Here is an 11,555-nt window from a genome sequence, read left to right on the forward strand (position 1 = left end):
TTATTCCATCCTGGCTTGAAGGATGGCACCGCTGATCCCACGTTTTATTTTGCACACAAGATTAACCACATTTAGGATGAAATAAAGTCAGATCACCTCCCAAGGAGGTCTGTGCTGGATCCCTGCAGATGCGGCTTGTGTGAAGCCTCATCACTTTGAGTTCACTTGAAAAGTTGAAAAGGAAGCAAACGTGAAAACACCTTGCCTCACAGTTTGCCAGGAAATATGAACTGACAAACAAACGCCTTCTCTTTTTCTCGCACTCGCACACAAATTCTCCTGAGCTAAGGCAGTTTATTGTGGATTTCTGCCTGCATTTCTTTTGTAGAACAGCCAAGCACACAGTGGAAAAACTGGGTCATTTATTTTACTTTTGTGTTTTTTTTTTTTATTCATACCTCTGAGCAGTTGTTCAGCAATACCACAGCAATTAGAAGCTCACAGTAATACTCAGATCAGGTCATGGATGTGCATTCATATGTGCTGTCTTAATGATGCACAGTTACAGAAACCCTTGCTAAACTGTACCACACTGCTGTAGTAGTCGCTATGACAAAAAAAATCCACAGGTTCTTCAAAGGACAATGCAGATGACGTTTGCAGTTTATGAGTGATTGTGATATTGTGTTTCGATGTCATTTATTAATTTGAATAATTTAGAATACACTAGAATTTGTTAAGTCAAGCACACTCTTAGTGTTTTTCCACTGCACCAGCTCAGCTCTACTCTACTTGTGGTTTTTCCATCACGCTAAAGCTGTAGTTGGTACCTACATGGTACATCGCTTCCATCGAGGTGAGCTAAAGTGACAATAAGAAACAGACCTATTGGTTAGAGAGACGCATTACTACCACTGCATCACCTTTGAGCAATTACAGTCACCTCATCTAAAGTCAGAACTTTTCTGATTTTTTTTTTTACACATTTTTTATGCTTATTGTGACAAACCAGAGCCGCATAAAGAGAATCAAAAGCAGCATCCCTTCAATATCCTCTTTTGTTCCCGTGTGTGTCATTGAAGAGGATGTTTCATGTGGCACCACTTTGATGACCAGCTGTATTGAGGGGGCATCTGGAGTCTATCTGGAAAATGAAGCACCTGGTACCAAAAGCAAGTAGAGTAGAGCTGAGCTGGTACCATATTACATATTATATATATATATATATATTACTGAGGACAAAGCTAGTGTTTACATATAGGATAGAAGCAGATATGTACAAACCAGAGATTGCTGGTAACACATAACACACTAGGAATCTCTAGAAAAACATAAAAATAAGTAGGTGGCAAATTTAACCTACTAATACACTTCGTCACTATGGCAGCGATTCAGATTTGAGTCTGCAATGAGCAGCACTGACTTAAAACCTAAACTTGGCAAATGAATATTCAGGTTTTAGATGCATCATTAAGAGGACCCCTGCCGGTTGTCAATATCAAACAGAAAAATCCTTTATTAAGTGTGGTGAGATCTGTGGTTACAGCTGAAGTGTTGTGAACTGTGGAGCACTGAGCTGAGGAAGCAGGATTGAGGTAAATCGCAGTCTGATCTGTGATCTGAGGATGAGGTGTGTTCTGCCTTTTCGGTGGAGATGGAAAAACAGTGAGCGCCTGTCAGATCACTGCTGGAAATATTGCTAGATCACATTTCCTACGTGTTGGCCTTGGTCTGAGCCACATGCAGCCAAAAGAAAAGTATCATCTTCATTTCCTTCATCTCATATCCCCGCTGTTCCAAATGTGCGAAGAGAGAAAACACGAGGAGAGCTCCTCTGTAGGCTGTGTCTTTAAAGGTTTAATTTAGGCTTTTTTTCTGACCTGAGGCCTTTTGTAATACATAGCACCAGTATTCTCACAGCATTATGAGCACTGGTAGCCTCAAGGTTAAACATGCTGGTTTGCTGAGCAGTTAAATAAACAATCAAATTACATTTATTGAGACAGTGTGATCTTTTGTGTTGCACTATACAACTATTTGCCATGTTATGGCTCATTTAGTTGCAAACAGTCTAATAAGCTCTCAGTTGGACTTTATATTGTCCTGTTGTTAACTGGACTCATTCTCCATTATGAAAGCTAAGGGGTCCCTTTCAGTGTGATGATTGCAGATATGTGCTAAATACAGCAACGCCCTGTTTTTACAGTCTGTCTCCACAGGAGTTAAAGTTAAAAACGGATTGTTTCTCCACCCGCTGTAAACAGCTGCATATAACATGCATCATGGTCAGGCGAAGCGAACACAGCAGCCGATGAGGTACAAGTTTTACTGAGAAATGAGAAGCTCGCGTAATTGAAAATAATTCATCATCTTTCAGACAAAGCAGTAGGCAGTCATTCTACGGTTTCCTTTTGTGAAGCAATAAAGAAAGTCAGCCTGTGTGCTGTCTTATTAGAGCGGATGCAAATGCATCCAAACCCCAACCAAGTATGACTTTTACAAAGGATGAGCAAGACACACTGAAAGTCCCATTCAAGCCAAATTTCTAATGATAAAACCTACACCCAGGGAGAGGAGCGCAGGAATACACGAGTAAAACATTTTTGATCCACCCCCAGAGTTCAGCTGGGGAACTGTACTGAAAAGGCCTGAACACACATAACTTTTCAGTTTCTGCCCGACTCCAGTCAGCTAATTCTGAATTACTGCCCGTGAAGGCTTATATTTTGGCAGTGGAGCTGCATATTTATGTTGATATGACCAATTCCATTGTCTGTTTGAAGACTGCATAGGGATTTCAGGGCTCATTCTTACTTTCAGCCTAAGCAAATATGGACCCAGTTGGAACACGGGCTGAGTTTTGAGGGAAAAAAAAAATAACTAAAAGCTATGGGTATATTTGTTTTCATTGTCTCCATATGTGCAAGGCAAGAGAGCAGTCTTTGAAGAAAATTTGATACCAATTTAGAAAATGACTGAACTTGTATTGCACCTAGGAGATAGTAATATTCATTTTAGGTGTTTTGTGGCATTTGTGTGATTTTGCATTGGAGTCTGGAGGACATCCTCTTTGGAACTAAAGTCGTGAACTGTGCTAAGAGGTCAGAAATCAAACTTCTGTCTCAGTTGCCAGGGGATTTATCATAGCAGAAGCATGAAGTATAGTCTCATGATCTGATGGGATTTATTTTAGATGATTCACAGAAGGAAAAAAAAAAAAACATCCTGCCCTTTGCCTGGCTTCTCGTTCACAGGGCTCCCTTCAGTTGGATTGTTCACAAGTGGAGGGGGACATTATGCTATTTGACTCCCTGTATTGTAAAGGATTGTTGGTTCATATGTATTTTCTTGATGAACAGTGTGTGCTCATATTTAAGACTGACAATAATAAAATGTTGTATCTTAAAATCGTGTGTTTGAAATATATCTTTGCTGTTTGTTTTCTGTGTGTTGCAGACATTCTAGAACAAATCAGGCTTTTGTTGCCGTACTTCACTGTCCAGGTACACACACAGTCGGGTTCACCATAGTGGCATTAAACTGGAAACAGGACAAACCTATTGACTTGTGTATCCCTCAGAAGTCCTGACCTTGCACAGAGCTCATTGTGGTCTGTCCGCCACATTACAAACAACCCTTCACTGCAGTTCTCTAAATGACTCAAGTGTGTCTTTAGGCCTAAATACAGTGTATTTTAATGGGTCTTGTACATCAATTATGTACAAATGCAGCAGGAGGTCTGCCATAACACTCTGAATCAGTTTCTCTTCACCCACCATGAATGTTAATTGCAAACTGCAGCCGCATATAAAAGCAATTTTCTATTCTCATTCGCCCGCTGTGTAGATGATACATGAATCATCAATACAGCAGGTGAATTTATATGTATTTATAGTTTCCACTGTGAGTTGTCGCTGACATTGATGCCTGTGACCCAGAGCAGTGCTCACTGTGTGATAAATAATGCACATGTTCATGATATTTACAGTATTTCAAGTTGTGTGATTTTTTTTTATTGCATTTTTAAGCAGCGATAAGAAAAACGGCTTTGCAGTTAACTCCCCGCCGCTCTACTTCAGCATCAACAGATATTTAATTCATGCAAACATCTGCTCTCTGCAGCTGAGTGTTGCTCAATACACAAGACACTGAAAACAGTGAGACTGTTAGATATTGTAAAATGACTTCCTTTGCCTTGTGACCCTGAAATCAAAGCCAACACACTATGTTTCAGGTACTGTATGTAATGAAATACATATAACATACTGTATTTGTAGAAGTTTAGACTTTATGATGAACTGCCGGCTGTGTTACCGTTTGTAAGACAGTAAAGCAGTGGCATAACCATCGGTTTTACCAAGTAGGAGGGTGCTCACAACAAGCATGTTTGGCAGGCACGTCCTCAGTACCATGTCTAGGGGGTACTGTGGTGCGCTGTGCACCCCTAAATTTTAGTTGCACCCCCAGATTATCTGCCCCACACAATCAGTGGGACTTACCCTTATATAGATGCACTTCTGACAGGAATGTTACCAAAATAACTGAGTGATCAGAGAACTAAACTGCTGGACAGACTCTTAAGACATCTTTTGTGAGACACATGCAACATTTGCCAGCAACACACTTCTCCTGAAATAACTAGACCTAAGGTCCGAGGCAAACGTCTGGGTCTGAGCTGGACAATCCTCTCGTGCACTGACCAGAGTCGAAGCACCACCCTGCTGCCTAAGAAGGGGCATTGTCACTCTAAAGACGTGTGTTTTATAATTAGTTTCAAAGTCTGCAAAGGTATATGAAGACAGTGGAGGCTGGACACAGTACCATTAGTTTTGCAATCAATTTGTCATAAAATAAAGAACTGTACCTTTGTGTCCATCCAGTTCTAAGGTTCATCCTCTGAAAACAATGAATACAGCCAGAATACAGACCAAACTGAACAGATGCAGATCTTTGGTCCTGGTCTTCGGTCGGGTGTTATACAAATAAACTGAATGAAGTTTAATTGTTCTGGGATTATGGCCACATTCAGATGTTCATTTGTACAGTATGTTCATAACTGGCATTAAAGGGAAAAAAGGCAGAATGTGCTAACATGGTCATCCCACCATCTCATTATATTTTAAAGTTACAATAGGTTGTAAGAGATCAAACTTTTCGCTCAGTTGCTAAAAAAAACCCTATAGCTCCACTCTGCATAAATAATCTACTTGTGAGTCCATGCAAGTAAACTTTTTAACAATAGTTCAGAGCAAAGTCAACAAGCCGTAGGTATGATATAACCTTTTACTCAGCATCCACTGTACCTTCCTGAGTTTGGGGATATTGTGTGGAAGCAGCAGACAATCCAAGGTCAGCTGTGTGTGAAAAGGCTCTGTGCTTACTGGTAAGGAAGGATGTACTAGCCAGGGGTCGTCTCGGTGAGGTGGCCTGTCGCAGGCTTAAGAGCTCTTTATTTCTGCATTTTTTTTCTACCCATGTTTCTGTTGTTAAAGTTTTCCACTGCTTGTTTGTTTTACTGTGTTCCTGATGTTTTCAGTTATAAATATTTCACATAGCCAAAGGACTTCTCAGTGTCTCTATCCTCCTGAGGCCCGCAAGAGACACATCTCTTTTGCACAAGTCCTTTGGGGAAAAAAAACAAAAACAGAAAAAAGAAAGAAACAAAAAGCAAAAATCAATACTTACTTTGGTTATACTCCATTGGATGTTCATGAGTATAGCCAAGGGGATACGAGTTCTACGACTCTTGATTTCTTTTTTTTTTTAGGTTCAAACAGCATCCTGTCAATCTAGTCTTGTGGATTTTATTACTTTAGTTGAACTCTGTCACCAGTTGCAGAAAGATTGACTGGAATGATTGGTCACTGCATAGTAGGTGGTGGTAACAACCAAAGACTGAGGCTGTGGGTCTGTTGATGAGACTTTCCGTTGGGACGTGGAAATATCTGAGCCTCAGCCTACTCTATGATAAATATTTCTCTTTGTGGTTGCCTAACATTGTTGTAGATGTCAGCACCATGATACCATGTCAGTTTTGTTTATAGTTAGAACCTCCTCTGCTTTACAGAGCATTAACAATAACCTGTGCTTTGTGTTTAGATGTGATCATGCCAACATTAGTAATATCGTTAGGAACACTTTAATTTCTATGCTAACATTAGCATTTATTTCTAAGTGCTAACTTAACTTAACTAACTAAACCAGTAGGACGATACATTGATAATAAGCGAAAACAAAAACTTCAGAGAATAATTTTTGTTTCTGTCTTAACTGATTTGATCTTGCATGATTACTGCATTCTTAACATTTTTTGTAGTGGTTGGCTTCACTCTTACAGCACTGAGAGATAGTTTTTTGTGTCTAAGAATAAGTAGGCCCTAAGAGTAGGGTGAATAAGCCCTACTTTTTCCACTCCAACTCTCTTTAACCTAAATACAGCTTCTTAAATGTATGCACTTTCTGTTCCAGGGCAGAACAAACATAATATGGAAAATAAAAATTCAAAGCTTTGATAGTAAATCTAAAATTCTAACATAAAATGAATGTATTTTTACTCATTTATTTTAACTTAATTTGTCACAATTTTTGTTTATACAGTTACTGTAGTTACAGCCATTGTTCTCCCTTACACTTTAATAAACACTCTCTGAGCAGCCAGTAAAAGTAGATGAATTCTTACTATGGGGTTCCATATGGAACTACAGAGTTTATATGTCGAGTACCCTTCACCACATGCCCATGTCCATTAGTTGTTGAAATGTAAATGAAGTTTGCTCTTTGGCTTTTATTTAACACAATAATGACTCTGTTTTTGTTTTGAGCTAAACCAGTTTAATATTACAATTTAATCAATTTAATGACTGCTTTCCCCAACGTTCTCAGTGAAGGTGAGGGGAATATCAGCCGTCATTCATTATCATGCTTAGATACCCAGAGACAGCTAGAACAATCAGACTCATTTTGCCAGCCTGCATTTACTGTAAATGCTAATTGTTAGACAGTATGTACAGTATTTGTGTTGCAGAGCGCCCACTTAGAGGCCCATGATAGACATTTAAACACCGGAGAAATGTCTTGCCATCTACTATCTAACTCCCAGATGGAACCATCTCTTCCTTTCCGCTCTCCTCACTATATTTCAACCTAATTAATGTCAAAACAGAGTAAAAATCATTAAGGCTCTGTCTCCAAAAGTTGTTGATTTCTTTTTCCACACTCCTCATGTCCTCTCTCATTGAGGCAAGCAAACGATCTAAATGGCTGGTAAACATCTTTTGATAGGCCTGATTGTCTCACAGGACTTGGAGTGAACTGTAGCTGAGAAGAGAAGAACTGAGGAGGAAGAACGCAACGCTTATTAAAACCAAAGAGAATAACATCTGTGCTGAAAGGAGCTTTGTTGGTGCTTCCTCCATACAAATTCATTTGAAACTGCATTTCCCAGATTCACAAAGAGATGTTGTTTTCCACATTTCACTCAAAAGCACTTCTTACAGTGTTGTCAAGCACTAATTATTGTTTATATAAAAGCAAAATCCTTCCTGATTAGTTGGATTTATAGTTTTCAAATGCAAAATTTAAGATTGTGTGGCTACAGTTTACATTGCAAATTTATTAAATTATTATTGAGAATTTTATCAAGTTCCTGGACACAGTCGAAGAGGTTTTAACTAATTGGTCACCCCTGGGGCCAGCCCTGACCTTGTTGGCTCTCCAGGCGAGTGTTTATGTTGATATCTCCCACCCCTCTGCCCAACACTAACCCGCTGCACCACTTGCTTTTTCAACTGTTTTTCAGAAAAATACTATTTGTTGTAGCAAACAAACATAAAGTTATATGATAAACATGTCGAGAAATGTACAATCATACAGAAGCACTGTGAGAGTAGGTGTGTCAGGGTTGGAGCCATCATGAGAGAGGATCAATGATCTGCACTCACTGTACTGTATTGATGCATGATTATGGCAGGAATTACATCCCATATTGTTGTTTGCAAGGTGTTCCAAATTTTCCCTATTGGCATTTTCCACAAAAAATGGATGTAAAAAAAAACACAGCTGAGTTTTACTTCCTTTTATTTCCTATCTATTATTCAAAAGCATGAATTCACACAATTATCTTTGTTAATTAAATAAGTGTTTGGCCTATGATAAGATTTTCTGAATTAAAATAATAATAAAAAAATCAAATCCTTAAGGGGATGTTCTTTTTTTTATGAAATCCAATGTATCTTTACATCTATAAAAGTTAGATTTTACTACCGTGGGTGGTTAATTAAGAAGAAATAATGAATGTCACTGATTAGGCTGATTTCACCTTCTACATAAATTGAAATTGCAAGTAAGTAGTAGTAGTAGTTGTAGCTGCTTGAAACATGTTTTGCAGGCAGGTTAAAGTGTTATTTTTCTTCAAGTGTTGAATGTTCTGCCTTTCAGTCTGACAGACTGCAGGACTCGATAATATAGTATGTGAGTATCTGGGGGAAATAAAACAATATGCTTCATTATCCCAAAATATGTAGCTCCAGGCTAATAACACAGATAAAATTTTATTCAGACTAACTGTGGACTGGAACAGTAAATAAAACTATACTAACTCACAACAGTAGACATAATGACCTGGAGACGATAATAAATAAATCAAAATAGCATACACTAACGGGTATTTTGAACATGTACAGAGTGTACTGTTTGACTGTGGTACGCAAACAGCTGTGGCAAGACCCCGTCAGCATCTTCAGCAGGCCGCAGTTCATCATATATGAAAACTGTCAAGGGCAGCACGAGAGTCAAGATGGGTGTGTAGCACTGAGTGGTCTCTGCAGCAAGCACATAGCTACGGTAAGGCATGAGGGGTAAACTTGATCAGTTATCACTTGTATATCTTTAAAAAGCAGCAAAAACGAGTCATACAGTACTGTAGTGAGACTCTTTAAAGATTGTTTAATGTTGTAATGGTTTGATTCATATGACCAACAGGTATACTGAGTAGAGAGGAGACGGGAAAAGCTTTGTCTGTTGGGCCTAAGGAGACATCCTAAGTCTCCCAGAAGTTCTGAGTCTCCCTCAAATCAACTGCACCTACTTGACACATGCAAATCTTATTCAGATTTATTTCACTCTCACTGTGCTGGGAGCATGTTTTCACTTGAAAGCATATTTGCCCACGTTTGGTAGAAGGCCCTGCATCAAGGTGTTTACTCAACATACTGAAACCAAACCCTCAAATTGCCAAACATTCAGTGGCTGTTGTGTGTTGTTCTCAGCACCATTGATATCAGCTAGCAGGTTCCTGCTCTTCCTGCCAGGGAAGTTATTATGAGATATCGTGGCAATATCAGTTTTTTTTCAGAAAACAAAACTGCAATAGATTGAGTCCTCTGTTAACACAGTACGGATATATTGACCAAAGTAACCAAAGCGCTTTTATCCCTTGTATGGTGTTCAGGTCTGACACATTTTCATTTTTTATCAAAAGAAAAATGATGTGATTAATTTTTTTTTTTTTTCAAACTCACTTCCCGACTCAGTTTTGTGTTTTGGCTAAAACATGCAATTGTTGCAATATTCAAGCACCAACATCTGTTTGCGCTCACGTTCCCTCACTTTTTACCTTCTGTCTTGCGGGATCCGATCACTATCTGCTTATCCTCTATCCCAAATAGAAATGATAAAAAAGAAAAATATTGCTTGTAATCAAAATGGAGAAAACATGTTGAGGTTTTTTTTTTACATAAAAGTGTAAAAACCCCAAATTGCAGCAGGTCCAACAGACCAACAAACATAGTGAATAACACATGTATGAACACAACACAAGGTGTAAATTCTGACTTATGGGATTCTGCTGACTCTACACATTATTCACATGCCCTTTTCATTCATTTATGTTGCAGATGATTTCTTAAAAATAATACTTATCGGACTAGAACATTGTTCTAATATGATTAAATTTGTTACAAAGACACTCTGATTGGTTGATCTAATGATCTACTGACCTGTAACCTGCAGGGTTTTGGCCAAATTAGCTTCCTAACCTGCTGAGCAGCAGAGGCACCAAGAGTTGCTTTCACTGTGTCAATCTAACAGAGGCAGTGGGAAAAAAAACCCAAAAAAGAATCACTTGATTTATTTAGATTGTTTCCCCATGCAAACAATCTCATCCAGTGTGTTTGCTTTGTGCATGAGACATGCTAGAACAGCGATGCATCTTCCAAAACAACTCTCCCCCTGAAAATATGATTAATGAGCTGACAGCCATCAACCTTCGCAGTCCTCACTGCTTTCATCCAAGGCCAGAAACTGTGCTTTGAGCAACAAAATACGAAGTCTTAGAAATGGTGACACTTCCCAGTGAAAATCCAAAAAAGAAATTCCAACAGCTGTCTTTTGTGTGCGTGTGTATTTTTATAATATCAAAGGGAACTACCTTTGGGCCAAATATGCAGCAGCGACACAGTTACAAAGCAAAGCACATGTATATACACGGATACACAGATGCAAATGAAGCTGTTTGAGGGGTGTTAATTGCATAAGGTTCAGTGTGAGACATAACTACAGTATGATATAAGGCATGATTATGTAAAGATGAACTATTTTAAACCACCTGAATGTATGGAGCTGACACCCTGAGCTGCTCTGTAGGTGATCCATTATTCAATGAGGTTTTAAAGAAAATTGGATTGGATTTGATTGAGTGGAGTTTTGCTTTAACCATTACTCTTGGAGCTCAGCCAAATGTCGGCCTTCTCTGGCTTTTATCATCTAAGACAGGAGCTAAATGCTTTAAATCACACTCTTAAAGTATGGAAAGTATGGCCTTTCAAACTGAAAAATCTAACTGAAAGAATGCATTTATTTGAGTGGACAGTGGAAGGTTGCTCACTGAATTAAAGCAAAAATAAACACCTGACATGGAGTGGAATTTAAATGTTCTGTTTCTCTTATGGCAGATATGTTAATTGAATTCTCAACTCCAGCGGCTGTCTTTTAACAGTCCATAATTTAACACTGCTCAAAGAAAGCGCAAGACTACTTTATTTCCAGTGAACAATACATAGTGTACACAGCCATCTGTGTCATGGCTAACTGTGACCCTGAAATTAACACTTTACTGAAATGAAACCCACTGAGATCTCACTGGGAACAAATGTACGTCTCAGCCACACAGAGTCCGATTCTTCATTACACACATCTACATGACACGATAAAACACAGAGTACTGTAGCAGGCCGTATATGCAGTGCATTTGTGTTTCACAGGTGAGGAAAGTGCTGGCCCAATGTGACATCTAATCAATGCTGAGTAGGAGTAGACGAAGGAGGTGTTATTATCACAGGCAGGAACACAGGGAATACAACACCTCTGCTCTGGGAAGACTGTTAGCATCACAAACTAGGTAGAGATCTGTGAAAAATCACAGTATGCATGCATCAAATGTCTGACTCTGTCTCATCACGTCCTTCTGCTTAAACTTTTACATATATAATAAAGGAATCCAATGATGATACAAACATTTCCAGACCTCATCAAACTATTCGTGTTTAATGTCATGTGAGACAATATGACAGTGACGATGTGAAATGTAGCCGGTCAGTGTTTCCAGCGAGGGGGGAAAA

This window comes from Anabas testudineus, chromosome 14, assembly GCF_900324465.2.
Source record: "Anabas testudineus chromosome 14, fAnaTes1.2, whole genome shotgun sequence".
Classification (NCBI taxonomy): Eukaryota; Metazoa; Chordata; class Actinopteri; order Anabantiformes; family Anabantidae; genus Anabas; species Anabas testudineus.